The sequence below is a fragment of the Hyla sarda genome, chromosome 4 (genome assembly GCF_029499605.1).
Source record: "Hyla sarda isolate aHylSar1 chromosome 4, aHylSar1.hap1, whole genome shotgun sequence".
NCBI classification, from domain to species: Eukaryota; Metazoa; Chordata; class Amphibia; order Anura; family Hylidae; genus Hyla; species Hyla sarda.
The window spans coordinates 13,034,768-13,055,553 of NC_079192.1; the positions used below are offsets into that span (position 1 = coordinate 13,034,768).

Below are 20,786 nucleotides of genomic sequence, written 5' to 3' on the forward strand. Positions count from 1 at the left end.
CATGCGAGGTGTTTTCTGTATCGGGAGAAATTGGGCTTCAAATTTTGGGGGGTATTTTCTGCTATTACCCTTTTTAAAAATGTAAAATTTTTGGGAAACCAAGCATTTTAGGTAAAAAATATATATATTTTTTTTTACATATGCAAAAGTCGTGAATCACCTGTAGGGTATTAAGGTTCACTTTACCCCTTGTTACGTTCCCTGAGGGGTCTAGTTTCCAAAATGGTATGCCATGTGTTTTTTTTTTGCTGTCCTGGCACCATAGGGGCTTCCTAAATGCGGCATGCCCCCCAAAAACCATTTGACACTCCTTCCCTTTTGAGCCCTCTACTGCGCCCGCCGAACAATTAACATAGACATATGAGGTATGTCCTTACTCGAGAGAAATTGGGTTTCAAATACAAGTAAAAATTTTCTCCTTTTTACCCCTTTCAAAAATTAAAAAATTGGGTCTACAAGAACATGCAAGTGTAAAAAATGAAGATTTTGAATTTTCTCCTTCACTTTGCTGCTATTCCTGTGAAACACCTAAAGGGTTAAAACACTTACTGAATGTCATTTTAAATACTTTGGGGGGTGCAGTTTTTATAATGGGGTCTTTTAAGGGGTATTTCTAATATGAAGACCCTTCAAATCCACTTCAAACCTGAACTGGTCCCTGAAAAATAGCGAGTTTGAAAATTTTGTGAAAAATCGGAAAATTGCTGCTGAACTTTGAAGCCCTCTGGTGTCTTCCAAAAGTAAAAACTCATAAATTTTATGATGCAAATATAAAGTAGACATATTGTATATGTGAACCCAAAAAAAATATATTTTGAATATCCATTTTCCTTACAAGCAGAGAGCTTCAAAGTTAGAAAAATGTAAAATTTTCATTTTTTTCATCAAATTTTGGGATTTTTCACCAAGAAAGGATGCAAGTTACCACAAAATTTTACCACTAAGTTAAAGTAGAATATGTCACGAAAAAACAATCTCGGAATCAGAATGATAACTAAAAGCATTCCAGAGTTATTAATGTTTAAAGTGACAGTGGTCAGAATTGTAAAAAACGCTCTGGTCCTTAAGGTGTAAAATGGCCTGGTCCTTAAGGGGTTAAACAACAACAAAAAACGTGGTCTCAAATGGCTGGAGGTGCTCAACCCCAAAGGCAGTTGTGCATTTATACTGGGGGAGCAGATCCTGCCCTTGTAGTCCGTTGCTAGGGGCCTCAACTGTAGGAGTAGGAGGGCCTCAGCTGTAGGAGTAGGAGGGCCTCAGCAGAGGTTTTAGCAGAGAGAAAAGTACTTCCTGTGGAACATACATCAGCTGATAAGTACTGGAAGGATTAAGATTTTTAAATAGAAGTAATTTACAAATCAGTTTAACTTTCTGGAACAAGTTGATTTAAAAAAAAATGTTTTCCATTGGAGTACCCCTTTAATAAAGACATTCGGATTTGTACTTTTAGCATAGTGTCAGTTTTTTGTAGGTTCTGCGAGGGCACCAACTCGGGGCAGTGGTCCATTGCCCTGAATTGGATATATAAATCAAATCAAATTCTGTAAAACTTTTGGGTGGCTCACACTATAATTAGAATTTATACTGAGGTGACTGTGATACACGATACCCTGCCAAGTGCCAAATAGTAGAATTAATAGTAAACAGACAAAAACAGACGTACTAGGTATACATATTGTAATTGTATGGAGGAATAAATAAAATAGTCATATGGCTGGTTGTACATATTAAATTTTTTTTAAATTTCATATAAAAATGTTTATTTCATATCATGTGTTCATATAATAGACCAACTAATATCCTAGCAGGCCCTTGCATTGAATGCAGTGCAATTACATAAAGATAATAAAAAAATATATATATAATGTATACATACCATATATACTCGAGTATAAGCCGACCCGAATATAAACCGAGGCCCCTAATTTCACCCCAAAAACCCAGGAAGAGTTATTGACTCGACTATAAGCCTAGGGTGGGAAATACATCATCCACCCCATGTAATCATCCAGACCCCCGTCATCATCCCCCCCCCCCTTCATCATCACCGCCTGTCAATCCCTTCAGCCATCGGCTGTCCGGGCATGCTGGGAGTTGTAGTTTTGAAACCTCTGGAGGTCCGCAGGTGAAAGACCACTGCAGCCTTCGTCATCATCCAGACCCCCCCCCCCCACCTTTAGTTTTCTACTCACCTTCCCTCGGTGGGAAGAATGGGTGAGCTGGTCTGGGCCATCTATGCTGCAGGGACCTTCTGGTGGGGAGGGTTAGTCGTTCCGATGTGTCCATTTTCAGCGGGGGGCCCTCTTCTCCACACTCCGGGCCCAGCCCCGGAATAGTGACGTTGCCTTGACGATGACGCACAGGGACGTTCATGCGCAGGGAGGCTGCAGCTGCAGTGACTAAGGCCGCAGTGGTCTTCAACCTGCGGACCTCCAGAGGTTTCAAAACTACAACTCCCAGCATGCCCGGACAGGCGATGGCTGTCCGGGCATGCTGGGAGTTGTAGTTTTTCAACATCTAGAGGTCCGAAGCTTGAAGACTACTGAGAAGGGATTGATAGGCGGAGAGTTCAATCAAGTATAAGCCAAGGGGGGCGTTTTCAGCACGAAAAATCGTGCTGAAAGACTCGGCTTATATTCGAGAATTATATATATATATATATATATATATATATATATATATATATATATATATATATATATATATTATACACACATATATATCTTACGTAAGTGTATTCATAAAGGTACAAAACAATTAAAGTGCCACTTAATATCACCTAACAAGTTTAGTATTATGATTAGAGATGAGCGAACTTTTCAAAAAATTCGATTCGGCTGATTTGCCGAATTTTCCGGAAAAGTTTGTTTCGATACAAATTTTTTTGGCGGCGAATCTATACTAAAAAAGGCTATTTCTAGCGTACAGACAGCATCTATAGGGGTATAGAACACTTTGATGTGTTCTAAAACGCATATGGAGTGTGCTGAGGTAGTGAAATAATACTGTTATTCAGAATAACATGCAGATTACCGGCATCGCTCTTAGAATCACTGCCGCACAGCAGCACAATGACAGAGCCTGGTGGTGGCATCAGTGTCAGGAGACCATATAGTGACTGAATGACAGCGTGGAAGTGTTGGCAGCAAGAGGAGACCATATAGTGGCTGAATGACACAGCGTGGAGGTGTTGGCAGCATGAGGAGACCATATAGTGGCTGAATGACACAGCTTGGATGAAGCTGAAGCATGAGGACACCATATAGTGGCTGAATGACACAGCATGGAGGTGTTATCAGCATGAGGAGACCATATAGTGGCTTAATGACACAACATGGACATGTTGGCAGCATGAGGACACCATATAGAGGCTGAATGACACTGCTTGGATGAGGCTGAAGCATGAGGACACCATATAGTGGCTGAATGACACAGCATGGAGGTGTTGGCAGCATGAGGAGACCATATAGTGGCTGAATGGCACAGCGTGGAGGTGTTGGCAGCATGAGGAGACCATATAGTGGCTGAATGACACAGCTTGGATGAAGCTGAAGCATGAGGACACCATATAGTGGCTGAATGACACAGCATGGAGGTGTTATCAGCATGAGGAGACCATATAGTGGCTTAATGACACAGCATGGACATGTTGGCAGCATGAGGACACCATATAGAGGCTGAATGACACTGCTTGGATGAGGCTGAAGCATGAGGACACCATATAGTGGCTGAATGACACAGCATGGAGGTGTTGGCAGCATGAGGAGACCATATAGTGGCTGAATGGCACAGCGTGGAGGTGTTGGCAGCATGAGGACACCATATAGTGGCTGAATGACACAGCTTGGATGAAGCTGAAGCATGAGGACACCATATAGTGGCTGAATGACACAGCATGGAGGTGTTGTCAGCATGAGGAGACCATATAGTGGCTTAATGACACAGCATGCACATGTTGGCAGCATGAGGACACCATATAGAGGCTGAATGACACATCTTGGATGAGGCTGAAGCATGAGGACACCATATAGTGGCTGAATGACACAGCATGGAGGTGTTGGCAGCATGAGGAGACCATATAGTGGCTGAATGACACAGCGTGGAGGTGTTGGCAGCATGAGGAGATCATATAGTGGCTGAATGACACAGTGTGGAGGTGTTGGCAGCATGAGGAGACCATATAGTGGATGAATGACACAGCCCGGAGTTGCCAGCAGCATGAGTAGGCACTAGGCCTTCACAATCCCTAAGATTAAAAGATGAATTAAGAAATTTAAACCGAAGATTATATAAACAATTATAAACATTGTACTAAAGTGCCACTTAATATCACCTAACAAGTTTAGTATTATGATTAGAGATGAGCGAACTTTTCAAAAAATTTGATTCGGCTGATTCGCCGAATTTTCCGGAAAAGTTTGTTTCGATACGAATTTTTTCGCGGCGAATCTATATTAAAAAAGGCTATTTCTAGTGTACAGACAGCCTCTATAGGGGTATAGAACACTTTGATGTGTTCTAAAACGCATATGGAGTGTGCTGGGGTAGTGAAATAATACTGTTATTCAGAATAACATGCAGATTACCGGCATCGCTCTTAGTATCACTGCCGCACAGCAGCACAATGACAGAGCCTGGTGGTGGCATCAGTGTCAGGAGACCATATAGTGACTGAATGACAGCGTGGAAGTGTTGGCAGCATGAGGAGACCATTTAGTGGCTGAATGACACAGCATGGAGGTGTTGGCAGCATGAGGAGACCATTTAGTGGCTGAATGACACAGCATGGAGGTGTTGGCAGCATGAGGAGACCATTTAGTGGCTGAATGACACAGCGTGGAGGTGTTGGCAGCATGAGGACACCATATAGTGGCTGAATGACACAGCTTGGATGAAGCTGAAGCATGAGGAAACCATATAGTGGCTGAATGACACAGCTTGGATGAAGCTGAAGCATGAGGAAACCATATAGTGGCTGAATGACACAGCATGGACATGTTGGCAGCATGAGGACACCATATAGAGGCTGAATGACACAGCTTGGATGAGGCTGAAGCATGAGGACACCATATAGGGGCTGAATGGCACAGCGTGGAGGTGTTGGCAGCATGAGGAGACCATATAGTGGCTGAATGGCACAGCGTGGAGGTGTTGGCAGCATGAGGACACCATATAGTGGCTGAATGACACAGCTTGGATGAAGCTGAAGCATGAGGACACCATATAGTGGCTGAATGACACAGCATGGAGGTGTTATCAGCATGAGGAGACCATATAGTGGCTTAATGACACAGCATGGACATGTTGGCAGCATGAGGACACCATATAGAGGCTGAATGACACAGCTTGGATGAGGCTGAAGCATGAGGACACCATATAGTGGCTGAATGACACAGCATGGAGGTGTTGGCAGCATGAGGAGACCATATAGTGGCTGAATGACACAGCTTAGATGAGGCTGAAGCATGAGGAGACCATATAGTGGCTGAATGGCACAGCGTGGAGGTGTTGGCAGCATGAGGAGACCATATAGTGGATGAATGGCACAGCCCGGAGTTGCCAGCAGCATGAGTAGGCACTAGGCCTTCACAATCCATAAGATTAAAAGATGAATTAAGAAATTTAAACCGAAGATTTTGGATAGCGGGTGCTACCCATGAGAAAATTTTAAATTACCAGACCCAGGCCCCACAGCAGCATCAGTAACCCAAATATTGCCTGAATGACACAGTCTGGAGTTGGCTGAAGCACGAGTACACACCAGGGATTCACAATCCCTCCAAAAAAACACCACAATTTTAGAAATTTTTGAGAAGATTTTGGATAGCAGGTGCTAGCTATGAGAAAATTTGAAATTAACAGACCCAGGCCCCACAGCGGCATCAGTAACCCATATATTGCCTGAATGACACAGCCTGGAGTTGGCTGATGCACAAGTTCACACCAGGGCTTCATAATCCCCCCCAAAAAACACCACAATTTTAGAAATTTTTGAAAAAGATTTTGGATAGCGGGTGCTACCCATGAGAAAATTTGAAATTAACAGACCCAGGCCCAGCAGCGCCATCATTTATTTATTTGAAATTTAAAACAACCTTTGCGTGTCCCGGACCCCAGCGTGTGGGTACGAAGGGCCAAATCCAACAAGCCCCCACAGGGCTCATGTGGCCATGAGATTTAGGCGAAACGTCTCCATTGCCCTGACCTGCCATTGTTTCCAAGACTTCTCGCCAAGGCAAACCATGGGAAGAACAGCGTGACACCGCCGTGCCCTGCACACATGGAAGGGCCACTGAGACTTGTCAGTGGAGGCTTAAGACACAGAGGAGGATGTGGAGGCGGAGTAGCACACTGTCACAGGACCAACGGGCTGACAGAGTGTAGCAGGAAGCAGCATTGAGTACACACCAGGGCTTCAGAATCCCAAAGAAAAAACAACCATTTTTAAAATAATTTTAAGAATATTTAGGACAGCGGGTGCTACCTATATATTGCATGAATGACACACCCTTAAGTTGGCTGATGCATGAGTACACACTAGGGTTTCACAATCCCTCAAAAAAAAACACAACATTTGTAGAAATTTATGAAGAAGACTTATGGATAGCGGGTGCTACCTATGAGAAAATATGAAATTCCCAGACCCAGGCCCGGCAGCGCCATCAGTAAACCATATATTGCCTCAATGACACAGCCTGGAGTTGGCTGATGCATGAGTATGCACCAAAGCTTCACAATCCCTAATAAAAAAGACAAACATTTTTGACGAAATTTTTTTCCGAAAATTTCGGACAGCGAGTGCTCTCTATATATTGCCAGAATGACGCAGCCTGGAGTTGGCTGCAGCATGAGGAGACCATTGAAATGTGTGATTTTTTTATTAGAATTTTAATTCAAATTTTGTGTCCTGAACCCGGCCGTGTGGGTACAAAGGACCTAACCTCACAAGCACCCACAGGGCTCATGTGGCCGTAAGATGTAGGCACAACGTCTCCATAGCCCTAACCGACCATTGTTGGTTTTTGTACCTTTGTTTAAGAACAAGCGCATATCCAAAAGTCCAGAAGACTCTATAATGCAGGACGGTGGACCACCAAAATACATTCTTCTATCAAATAATTTTTTATGAAATAAAGAAGCCGAGTTCATCCCTCTGCGTATTATTTTTGAAAATTTTACTTAAAAAATCACACGCAACAATCGTTCAATGGTGTAATGGTTATTATTGTGGAAAATTCAAGTTTATTACTGTGATAATTATCAGAAAATTTGAAAAATACACTACCCAAGAGTGTTTAATAACCCCATACATTACACAATAAATGTTGAAATTTTAATTAAGCATGTATGTATGTATTTCAAAAATCCTAAAATTAAAGGCCCAAGCCCAGAAGCATCAGGAAGTCAAGTACTTCCTGAAAGACACAGGAGCAGTCAGGAGTAGGCATCAGCAGTACCCAAGAGGCTTTAATAACCCCTTACATTGCACGATCACTCGCGAGATCGAGCAATAACAGGTGTGTTATGCCCTCAGATGTCCGGGGCTGCACGCGCACTACACTGAACGGACCAGTGTGTGTCTATCTTTCCCCGACAGGTGCGGGTAACCCGCTGAACCCCCTTCGCGATAGGAATCAGGGATTGCAATTATTTGCCAGGAAAGAAGAATCACAACTAAACGCTGGTCATAAGCTCGGGTTCATTAAGTCCCTACCCTTTGTACACACCGCATGTTTCTCCTACCAGTTGGATGGTTTAGTGAGGTCCTCGGATCGGCCCCGGCGGGGTAGGAGAAGGCCCTAGCAGAGCGCCGAGAATTTAAAGATCATTGTTGAAATTAGCATTAAGCATGTATTAGCTACTGCTAAACTTCCCAAGGCCTGAGGCAGCAGGGAGGCAATTATTTCCTGAAAGACACAGAATGAGTCAGAAGCAGTCAGGAGCAGTACCCAAGAGGGTTTCATAACCAACCCCTTACATTTAAAAGTCAATGTTGAAATTTGCATTAAGCATGTATTTAGGTACTGCTAAACATCCAAAAATTGAAGGCCCAAGGCCTGAGGGCAGGGAGGCAAGTAGTTTGTGAAAGACACAGAATGAGTATGGAGCAGGCATTCGCAGTACCCAAGAGGGTTTCATAACCCCTTACATTTAAAGATCAATGTTGACATTTGCATTAAGCATATATTTAGCTACTGCTAAACATCCAAAAATTAAAGGCCCAAGGCCAGAAGCATCAGTGAGGCAAGTAGTTCCTGAAAGACACAGGATAAGCCAGGAGCAGGCAATTGCAGTACCCAAGAGGGTTTCCTAACCAACCCCTTACATTTAAAGATGAATGTTGAAATTTGCATTAAAGGGGTATTCTGCCCCTAGACATCTTATCCCCTATCCAAAGGATAGGGAATAAGATGTCAGATCGCCGGGGTGCCGCTGCTGGGGACCCAGGGGATCGCTGCTGCAGCACCCCGCTATCATTACTGCGCAGAGCGAGATCGCTCTGCACGTAATGACGGGCAATACAGGGGCCGGAGCATCGTTACGTCACGCTCCGCCCCTCGTGACGTCACGGCCCGCCCCGTCAATACAAGTTTATGGGAGCGGGACCGCGGCGATCTAACATGTTATCCCCTATCCCTTGGATAAGATGCCAGAGGCGGAATACCCCTTTAAGCATGTATTTAGCTAATGCTGAACATCCAAAAATTAAAGGCCCAAGGCCAGAAGCATCAGTGAAGCAAGTAGTTCCTGAAAGACACAGGATGAGCCAGGAGCAGGCAATCGCAGTACCAAAGGGGGTTCCATAACCCTAATTGATAACCCAAGAGGGTTTCATAACCAACCATAATTGGGAAATGTTGGTGTAGCAGCTTGGTCAATCTACTCTGAGGCATCTGGCATTGGTGGCTGGAAATCCTGGCTGATCCATCCCTGATTCATCTTGACAAACGTCAGTCTCTCCGCATTTTTGGTGGACAGACGAGTTCGCCTTGGGGTGACTATGGCGCCGGCCACACTAAATAGCCGCTCTGATGGCACACTACTGGCTGGGCAGGACAGCTTTTCCAGGGCAAACTCTGCTAGTTGTGGCCATAAATCAAGTTTGGCTGCCCAGAAGTCCAGCGGATTTCAATGGTTGTTGGCATGGCCATGTCAAGGTATGTCAAGGTCCTGTCAAGGTCCTGCTCCATGTCTACCTGCTGCTGATGAGTTGCTTCACTATGCGGGTGAAGAAAGCTACTCATCAGTGACTGTAGACTCAGGCTGCTGCTGATGGAGCTGGTACTGCTCCTCTCACCCCTCCCCTCCCCAGCAGCCATGGCAGTGGAAGGTGAGCGCAGAGGCCTCCTAAGTCAGACCTGCGAGTGGATGGACCATGTGACCGATAGGCATCAGCCAACAGACTACGTAGAATGTCTCTGTAGTAGGTCAGTTTGTCCTCCCTCTCAGTGGGTGTAAAAAAGGCCCCCATTTTGGGACAGTAGCGAGGGTCTAATAAGGTGGAGATCCAGAAGTCATCCCGCTGACGAATTTTGACAATTCACAATTGACAAGTCACTACGCAAGCAACTGGGCATGCATGGTGCCATTTGCGCCAGTGACTCGGAGGGACTACCTGCCTCAATCTCCACTGCATACTGCCACTGTGTGTCTGGGTCCTCTGTCTCAACTTCCTCATAACCCCCCAGCTCCTCTGGCTGCTCCAGCTCCTCCTCTCCTGTCCGAAGACTAGAAACACCGGCCATCTCATCCAACCTAAACTGTGCTCCGCTCTGCCCCTCATCATCCTCCTCCTCCAGTTCAGCTCTCCTTCTCGAGTTCAGCCCCCACTCCTACAGGAAATGTAGGAGTGAAATGACGTCGTTCATGGCGTAATCCAGGCAATACACAAATATTGTGGCTTCCTCAAAGCACCTCAGCAAACGGCAGGCGTCATGTATGAGCTGCCACTGGTTCACATTGAAGTTACACAGGGGAGTACTCCTATCTGCTTGGATCACCAAGAAATCGGTGATGGCTTTTCTTTGTTTGTATAGTCTGTACAACATATGGAGGGTGGAATTCCAACGTGTGGCAACATCACAAATAAGACTATGTTGTGGGATACCGTTCTCACGCTGCAGCTCAAGGAAGGTGTGCTTGGCTGTGTACGAGTGGCTGAAGTGCATGCACAGTTTCCTTGCCATTTTCAGGATGTTTTGCAAATGTGGTAAAGACTTGAGGAAGTGCTTGACAACTAGATTCAACACGTGTGCCATGCAGGGCGCATGTTTCACACTTCCTTGTCGCAGCGCGGACACGATGTTCTTCCCGTTGTCTGTCACCATGGTTCCCATTTCCAGATTCCGTGGAGTAAGCCATACTCAGATTTCTTTACGAATGAACTTTAGCAGTTCCTCCCCTGTGTGACTCCGTTCGCCAAGGCAAACCATTTGAAGAACAGCTTGACACCGCCGTGCCCTACATACATGGTACGATAAATGGCCACCGAGATTTAGACGTGCAGTGGAGGCCGAGGACACGGTGGAGCATGAGAAGGTGGCGTCGCACACTGTTACAGGACCAACTGCCTGGGAGCGAGAGCGTGGAGGAGGAAGCGGTGTGACCTGTTCAAGTTGCTGTTGTGGCTGTGCAGGAACCACATTTACCCAGTGGGCCGTAAAAGACAAGTATTGTCCCTGCCCATAGTTACAGCTCCACAGGTCGGCGCTGCCGTGCACTTTTGAACACACCGACAGGCTCAAGGACTGGCCCACCTTCTCTTGTACAAACTTATGCAGGGCTGGTACTGCCTTCTTCGCAAAGAAATGACGGCTTGGGACTCTCTACCTCGGCTCGGCACAAGCCATCAATTCTTTGAAAGGTGCAGAGTCCACCACTTGAAAATGGAGGGACTGCAACACCAGCAACTTGGAAAGGAGCACATTTAACCTCTGGGCCGTTGGATGAGTGGGCGCATACTGTTGTCTCTTGGACATGGCTTCGCCGATGGAGCGACAGGAGCGACAGAAGGAGGGTTTGACACACAGCTCCGTTCGGCTGAGGTGGTGGAGCCTTGGCTGGATGAGGTAGGGAGAGGATGGCCACTGGGTGATGCAGCAGGCTGGACCACTACATAGGAGCCACGGTTCTCCCAGGCTGCTTTATGGTGGCGAAGCATGTGTTGACGCAGGGCCGTGGTGCTGACATTGGGACACTGGCCACGCTTCACCTTCTGCCGACAGATCTTGCATGTGGCTACGTGAACCTCCTCCGGATGCCTTATGAAAAACTTCCACACCGCCGAGTAGCTGATTTTCCCACCCACAGTCCCCACTAATTGACTGCTACTGGCGCCGTCTCCAGGAACCCCTGTTACACTACATCGCGGAAAGGTAGGCTGCTGCGAAGCAGGTGGTCTCCCCCGGGCACGTTTGGCTCCTGAATATCCACTACTGCCACCACGCTGACTGCCAACCGTGCTACTGCCTTGCTGCCTCAAGGGCAACCTGCAACTCTCTTCTCCTGATGATGATAAAGCCCCTTCTGCACCCGGCTCCCAATTGCATTCGGCTTCTTCATCATCAACAGTTGTGTGCACGTCACTGATGTCATCCTCAGGTTCCCCAACAGTGTCTGCTTCAGGACTCTGAACCCTTGCAACACCGCCTCCCACGTCACTCTACGCATCACAACTTGGCCGCCTAGCGGAGCAAGCGGCGCATGCCTCCTCCCTTTCTTGGCTGTCCAGTAGCTGCTGACTGTCCTCTATTAGATCGTCCTCAGTAAATAGTGGAGCTGAACCCCCAGTATAAGATACTTCTTTTGGAGAGGGAACAGCATAAGACAAAGGCAATCGGAGGACACGGACTGCTCCCGGGCCAACTGAGGGTTGTGTCTAAGGAAACCACTGACTGTTGACTGGGGGTTTCAGATGTCACTTGTGATGATGTGGATGAGCGTGTTAACCAATCGACGACGGCAGATGGGTTGCTGGTGGAGACACGACCGCTGGCTGATAACGGGAGCTAAGGCCTCTCGCTGCGACTCCTGCTGCCACTCGCCCCAAGTCTGCTGCCAACTCTGCCTGAAGTATTTAGGCCTCTGCCACTCCTCTGTGCACGTCCTGGCACTTCTCTGCGTGACATACTTAGTGCGTTTATGATGGTATTACAATACGCTACACTACTCTTTAAACAGTATTTGTCTAGAACAGTAGCAGGTGATTACTTACGGCTGTCCTTGAACAGTATGTAGGCCCTTGACAGATTAACAGGTACTAGATGGTACAATACTTGGATGTACCTATGCGATATGCACTGATGAGGGCAGTAATATGCCTAACTATTAGCAGAAAAAACTCTGTATTTTTGTAATACACCAGCCCGTGGATACTATTGTTTGGACTTTGACGGTATGGAGCACCTTGACAGCTACTAAATGGTACAATACTTGGATGTACCTATGCGGTATGCACTGATGAGGGCAGTAATATGCCTATTAGCAGAAAAAACTCTGTATTTTTGTAAAACACCAGCCGGTTTATATTATTGTTTGGACTTTGACGGTATGGAGCACCTTGACAGCTTAACAGGTACTAAATGATACAATACTTGCATGTACCTATGCGGTATGCACTGATGAGGGCAGTTATATATGCCTAACTATACGCAGAAAAAACTATTTACAAAAAAAAACAGCCGGTGAATAGTATTGTTTGGACTTGCACAGTATGTAGCTCCTTGACAGATTGACAGGTACAAAATGGTGCAAATGCACTACAGTCCACTGAACAATCACGTATTTCTGAACAGCAGCAGGACCCAACAGTGCAGCACCACAAAAAAAAAATCCAGGGATTAAACCCTAAATTGCACTCTGTCACACAATTCTAAGCAGCAGAAGTTTTGTGGAGCAAACAAAAATAAACTCAATTGGGCTGAAAAATGAGGAGATAAGATGGTTGATAAAGTTCAGGCAGCTTGGAGATCTGTATGAGGCAGCTGACAGCTATCTGCCCCTCTCTGCTGCAATGCTCAATAACGTGAATAGGAGGTTTAGCAATCAATGATCCTTCTCAGAGTAACAGCACAGCACTCTGCACTCCTGCCTTTCCCTAAGGCTGGGTTCACACTACGTTTTCCCCCATACGGGAGCGCATACGGCAGGGGGGAGCTAAAAGCTCGCGCTCCCGTATGTCACCGTATGCGCTCCCGTATGTCATTCATTTCAATGAGCCGACCGGAGTGAAACGTTCGGTCCGGTCGGCTAATTTTTGCGCCGTATGCGCTTTTACAACCGGACCTAAAACTGTGGTCAACCACGGTTTTAGGTCCGGTTGTAAAAGCGCATACGGCGCAAAAATGAGCCGACCGGACCGAACGTTTCACTCCGGTCGGCTCATTGAAATGAATTACATACGGGAGCGCATACGGTGACATACAGGAGCGCGAGCTTTTAGCTCCCCCCTGCCGTATGCGCTCCCGTATGGGGGAAAACGTAGTGTGAACCCAGCCTAATGCTGATGTGACTAGCAGTTGCAGTGTAACGCTGTGGTATGAGCTATTCACACACACAGTCCCGTCCTCTCCATCTGAGTGCATAGATGAAATGAAGAGAGGCAAGATGGCCGCCGATTATATAGGGGCTGTGACATCACAGGGGTCAGTGATCACTGATAGGCTGCATCTCACATGGGGTTCTGCGTCAGCCCGCCTACCTTCATTCCCGCCCTCCCATAATCCCCTGCCCCATGTACTCACATGTGGATCCGCCATCTTAGGTCCCCAATAGCCTGGAACGCTGTAAAATGGAGTTTAATGAAGTGATTCGCGCGATGGAATCGCGGTGATAGTCGTATTCGTTGCGAATCGAATTTTTCATGAAATTCATAACGAATACGGGTTCGTTAACTTTGATTCGCTCATCTCTAATTATGATATTGATCAGGTATCCCCTATGATATTAGATCACATAATATGCGCTGGATAAAAGTACTTATAGTAATAATAATAACTCGTCACCATTTGTTATGACATTTTGTTGACTGCACTCACAGATCAGAAGTCCCAGAATGTTTTTGGCGCTATAGCTGTCAGCTGGCCGATACCCATTGTCTCCCACCCATCTCTATAAGGAAATCGTTTATGGAAATGATGTTGTTCTAGCGGAGAATTTTTCAGGAGTATGAGAACAGGTTGAGCCTCTTTTAACAGATCTTCTTTCATTGAGAAGGAAGAATAAGCAAACACCTTATTTAAAGGAGTACTCCACTGGAAAACATGTCTTTTAAAGGGGTAAAACTTTTTTTTTTTTTTTTTATCAACTGGTGCCAGAAAGTTAAACAGATTTGTAAATTACTTCTATTAAAAAATCTTAATCCTTCCAGTACGTATTAGCTGCTGAATACTACAGAGGAAATTATTTTATTTTTGGAACACAGAGCTCTCTGCTGACATCATGAACACAGTGCTCTCTGCTGACATATCTCTCCATCTTAGGAACTGTCCAGAGCAGCATATGTTTTCCATGGGGATTTTCTCCTACTCTGGACAGTTCTTAAAATGGACAGAGATGTCAGCAGAGAGCTCTGTGTTCCAAAAAGAAAAGTATTTCCTCTGTAGTATTCAGCAGCTAATAAGTACTGGAAGGATTAAGATTTTTTAATAGAAGTAATTTACAAATCGGTTCAACTTTCTTCCACCGGAGTACCCCCTTTAAATCAACTGGTGCTAGAAAGTTAAACAGATTTGTACTTGATTACTTCTATTTAAAAATCTTAATCCTTTCAGTATTTATCAGATGCTGTATTATCCACAGGAAGGGGTTTTCTTTTTGAATTTCCTTTCTGTCTGACCACAGTGCTCTCTGCTGACACCTCTCTCCATGTCAGGAACTGTCCAGAGCAGGAACAAATCCCCATAGCAAACCTATTCTGCTCTGGACAGTTCCTGACATGGACAGAGGTGTCAGCAGAGAGCACTTTGGTCAGACTGGAAAGAACTACACAACTTCCTCTGGAGCATACAGCAGCTGATAAATACTGGTAGGGTTAAGATATTTAAATAGAAGTAATTTACAAATCTGTTTAACTTTCTGGCACCAGTTAATTTAAAAAAAAGGTTTCCCAGTGGAGTACCCCTTTAACTCCTTGGGGACGGAGGGCGTACCTATACGCCCTCAGCCCACTCCCTGCCTATAACACGGGGCCACTCTGTGGCCCCACGTCATAGCGGGTCGTGCCCGGCCTCTAACAACGGCTGGGACCCGTGGCTAATAGCACGCGGCATTGATCGCGCGCTAGTAACCCTTTAGATGCGCCGTTCAAAGTTGAACGCCACGTCTAAAGTGAAGGTAAAGCAGTGCTGCATAGCTCAGGGAGCTGTTCAGGATCACCACGGTGAAATTGCGGGATCCCGAACAGCAGGACAGCCGGAGGGTCCCTACCTTGCCTCCTGGTGTCCGATCGCCGAATGACTGCTCAGTGCCTGAGATCCAGACATGAGCAGTCAAGCGGCAGAATCATTGATCAATGGTTTCCTATGAGAAACCAGTGATCAATGTAAAAGATCAGTGTGTGCAGTCTTATAGGTCCCTATGGGATAACAATGATAATGTAAAAGATCAGTGTGTGCAGTGTTATAGGTCCCTATGGGATAACAATGATCAATGTAAAAGATCAGTGTGTGCAGTGTTATAGCCCTCTATGGGAGCTATAACACTGCAAAAAAAAAGTGAAAATAAAAGTGAATAAAGATCATTTAACCCCTCCCCTAATGAAAGATAGAATCACCCTTTTCCCAATTAAAAAAAAACAAAAAACTGGGTAAATAAAAATAAACATACGTTAATTAAACCGCACGGTAAATGGTGTAAATGCCCAAAAAATCCAAAGTCCAAAATAGCGTATTTTTGGTCACTTTTTATATCATAAAAAAAACTGAATAAAAAGTGAACAAAAAGTCTGATCAATACATAAATGATACCGCTAAAAACTTTAGATCACGGCGCAAAAAATGACCCCTCATACCGCCCCGTACGCAGAAAAATAGTTTATAGGGGTCAGAAGATGCTCCTCCCTTTCTCCTGTAACCTCCTCACACATGCTGCTACGACACGCAAGTTTCATACCGCAATAAAGATTGAAGTTTACTGCACGAACCGGTGAGTTGCTCCATTTCATTATCTTCTTCAAGTATTGTACAAAGATATTAGTGAGACGGCCCTTAGAAAACCTATTATTAAAGGGGTACTCTGGTGTAAAAATTTTTTTTATATCAACTGGCACCAGGTATTAAACAGATGTAAATTACTTCTATTTAAATATCGTAATCCTTCCAATACTAATCAGCGGCTGTATGCTCCACAGGAAGTTCTTTTCTTTTTACATATCCTTTGTCTCACCACAGTGCTCTCTGCTGACACTTCTGTCCATGTCAGGAACTGTCCAGAGCAAGAGATGTGTCATGCACCTGTATACGGGGCTGTCACAAAACTGGATGTGGATCCTCTACCTGTGTGACTGATGACTCGGACCATATCGGGGAGCGGAGAATAAGGTGCCGCTGGAGCTGCAGGAGCAGGACTAGGTGAGTGACGGGCCGGGATTCGCATGCGGCCCCCCCCCCCCCCTCCCTCCAGCTCTCCCTCTCTTCGCCTAACTGGGGGGAGGGGGGGATGAATATTCATAAGCAGCGCTGATGTCAGTGCCAGTTAACCTGCAGAAGCCCCGCCTTTGCCAGTTACAGCAAAATATACACATAGAATAAAACTACAATTGCAGGCAAACAGCCGGGCGGATCTGGGCAAGGCTGGGCTCGTTTTAATCGGTATCTCCCGCACTATTCATCAGTACCTGTGAGTAGTGCGGGAGAAAATATCTGACAGTTTTCCTTTAACCCCTTAAAGGGGTTCTCCTCCCCTAGACATCTTATCCCTTATCCAAAGGATAGGGGATAAGATGTCTGATCGCGGGGGTCCCGTCGCTGGATACCCCCGCATTCTACCATGCGGCACCCACCTGTAACGGCTTCCGGAACCACTGGAGGCCCTCCGGCTAATACCATCCCGACCACGGGGACGTAAGATCGTGACGTCACGACTCCGCAATCATGTAACGTCACACCCGCCCCCTCAATGCAAGTCTATAGGAGGGGGCGTGAAAGCTGTCACGTCCCCTCCCATAGACTTGCATTGAGGGGGTGGGGTGTGGAGTACCCCTTTAAGGACCCGGGGTTTTTCCGTTTTTGCATTTTCGTTTTTTCCTCCTTACCTTTAAAAAATCATAACTCTTTCAATTTTGCACCTAAAAACCCATATGATGGCTTATATTTTGCGCCACCAATTCAACTTTGTAATGACATCAGTCATTTTACCCAAAAATCTACGATGAAACGAGAAAAAAAAAATAACTGTGAGACAAAATAGAAAAAAAAACGCCATTTTGTAACTTTTTGGGGCTTCTGTTTCTACACAGTACATTTTTTGGTAAAAATTACACCTTATCATTATTCTGTAGGTCCACGTCAAATTGAAATGATCCCCTACTTATATAGGTTTGATTTTGTCGGACTTCTGGAAAAAATCATAATTACATACAGGAAAATGTATACGTTTAAAATTGTCATTTTCTGACCCCTATAACTTTTTTATTTTTCTGCATATGGGGCGGTATGAGGGGTCATTTTTTGTGACGTTATCTGAAGTTTTTACTGATTTGTACTGATCGGACTTTTTGATCGCTTTTTATTCATTTTTTCATGATATAAAAAGTGACCAAAAATACACTATTTTGGACTTTGGAATTTTTTTGCGCGTTTAATGAATGATATATTTTTATAATTCGGACATTTCCGCACGCGGCGATACCCCATATGTTTATTTTTATAAACACTGTTTTTTTTTATTTTATTTTTTGGAAAAGGGGGTTGATTCAAACTTTTATTAGGGAATGGGTTAAATGACCTTTATTCACTTTTTTTCACTTTTTTTTTGCAATGTTATAGCTCCCATAGGGGACTATAACACTGCACACACTGATCTCTTACACTGATCATTGTTATGCCATAGGAGGCTATACCACTGCACACACTGATCTCTTACACTGATTATTGTTATCCCATAGGAGACTATACCACTGCACACACTGATCTTTTACACTGATCATTGTTATCCCATAGGAGGCTATACCACTGCACACACTGATCTCTTACATTGACCATTGTTATCCCATAAGGGGCTATAACACTGCACACACTGATCTCTTACACTGATCATTGTTATTCCATAGGAGGCTATACCACTGCACGCACTGATCTCTTACACTGATCATTGTTATCCCATAGGAAACTATAACACTGCACACACTGATCTTTTCCATTGATCATTGTTATCCCATAGGGGACTATAACACTGCACACACTGATCTTTTACATTGATCATTGTTATCCCATAGGGGGCTATAACACTGCACACACTGATCTTTTCCATTGATCAGTGGTTTCTCATAAGAAACCACTGATCGATGATTCTGACGCTTGACTGCTCATGCCTGATCTCAGGCACTGAGCAGTCATTCGGCGATCGGACAGCATGGAGGCAGGTAGGAGACCCTCCGGCTGTCATGTAAGCTGTTCTGGATTTCGCCGCAGCGATCCCGAACAGCCCCATGAGCTAACCGGCATGGTTTTACTTTCACTTTAGACGCAGCGTTCAACTTTGAACGCCGCGTCTAAAGGGTTAATAGCGCGCGGCACCGCAATCAGTGCTGCGCGCTATTAGCCACAGGTCCCGGCCGTTGTTAGAGGCAAGCCCGACCCGCTATGACGCGTTATAGAACGGGAGCGGACTCATGATGTACCGGTACACCATGGGTCCTTAAGAGGTTAAGTAGTTATTTTCTGTCTGACTACAGTGCTCTCTGCTGACACCTCAGTCAATGTCGGGAACTGATTAGAGCAGGATATGTTTGCTATGAGGATTTGTTCTGCTCTGGCGAGTTCCTGACATGGACAGAGGTGTCAGCAGAGAGCACTGTGGTTAGAGAGAAAATAAATTCAAAAAGAAAAGAACTTCCTGTGGAGCATACAGCAGATAAATACTGGAAGGATTAATATTTTTTTATTGAAGTAATTTACATATCTGTTTAACTTCCTGGCACCAGTTGATCAAAAAAAAAAAAAAAAAAGTTTTCCACCAGAGTTCCTCTTTAATTATAAAATAATCCTAACTATAGGAGAGTTTATTAATAATAGGAAGCCCAAAAAGAGAACAAAAAAGGAAAACTTGGTTAGAGGATGCCGCCCCAAAAGGATATTGGGGAAAAATTCATCAAGACCTATGGTTTGGAAAAGTTGACCAATTGCCCATAGCAACCATTGCTTCTTTCATTTTTCAGAGGTCTTGTTAAAAATGAAAGAAGCGATCTGATTGGTTGCTACTTTTTCTCTGCACAAGTTTTGATGAATCTGCCCCTATATCCCTGCAGGAATTGTTCTGTTTACAACCATAATTTAGCCTAAGCGCAGTTCACATTGGGAGGTATCACAATAAAGACGCAACAGCTAATAATATGTAAGAGTCCACACGTTGTGTATTGTCTAATGTGTAAGGTATTACCTGGGGAAGACAAAACGATTAGCGTTAGGCTGCATTCACACCACATTTTTGCAATACAGTTCCCGTATTAGGTTTTTGATGAAAAACGGATTCCACAAAACCGGACTAAACTGTATGAAAACGTGTGTACAAATTTTGACCCGTATACGGTTTGAAAAATTATGTCCGGTTGCTTCCTTTTTTAAAGAAAAAAACGTATACGTTTTAAAATTTTCACTCCATTATGAATAAAGTTTCACTTGTTTGATTGAAATTCCAAGAAAAAGAATGCGCAAAGTCATAGACTTGCATTGAGGGGGCGGGGCATGACATCATGAGGGGTGGGGCTATGACATCACAAGCTCCCGATGTCGGCTCTAAGCATTCAGAACATTTTGTTCCAAACGCTCAGCAGCGGAGTACCTTTTTAAAGAGGTCATCCACCATAACGTGATTTTATTACTTACCTGAAAGACAGTAATGGACATGCTTAGGCAGGATCCACGCTTGTCTTTAGGTTAAATGGCTATGTTGTGAGAGTACCATAAAGCTGTGGCTTTCTTTTTGTGAACTGTTTTTTTTTTTCCTGTTGGGAGTTTTTTCTTTTACTACAAATCCCATAATTCCTCTGTCCTCCCTCCCACACATCAGCCACCTCACCCATTAAACCACAAACTAGATGAATGCAATGCAAAAGACCAGTGCTTTCTAACAGGATGCCTCCAGTTGTTGCAAATTCCCTGCGGTGGCTCCACCTATTGAAGCAGAACAGGCTCCCTGTCATCACCTGACTAGTGATGTAATGTCTCGGCCGCATACCTGAGACAAGAGTCATTTCGTTAGCTGTTAAAAATGAACATCCAGAGCAAAGATCACGTAAGAATATGAGACCGACCATCAGAGACAGGTACAGACACTATATTATGGACTACACCAACTTTATAGCCCCTGAAGCATAGTCAAATTAAAAAAAATCCTGGAATACCCCTTGAATGCATTAGGGCCGTTGGGCTTCAGATCCAAAAAAAAAACATTTTTTTTAAATATATCACTCAGTACCTAATCCTGACCATGTACATCTAATTTTTATGTGTCTCGCACCTTAATTTATTTTTTTATTACACTTTTAATTTAGCTCACTAGTCTGAATTCCTCTCAAAGGGAGGGGGCGTGGCCTCACTGTGCAGGTCACCGCCCCCTCCCTCAGTATG

The 20,786-nt window shown here is 44.8% G+C and overlaps 1 protein-coding gene across 2 annotated transcripts in view; it reads left to right on the forward strand.

Moving 5' to 3' along the window:
• Window positions 1–20,786, forward strand: part of LOC130367550 (vitelline membrane outer layer protein 1 homolog) — a 160,087-nt gene that overhangs the window by 93,192 nt on the left and 46,109 nt on the right. The window contains exon 1 of one of the 2 annotated variants that reach the window (XM_056570026.1): window positions 16,431–16,568. The exons of the other annotated variant lie outside the window; for it this stretch is intronic. The gene's annotated coding sequence lies outside the window, so the exon portion shown is untranslated. Of the gene's footprint in view, window positions 1–16,430; window positions 16,569–20,786 lie in introns of those variants that run through there. 2 annotated transcript variants of the gene reach the window in all.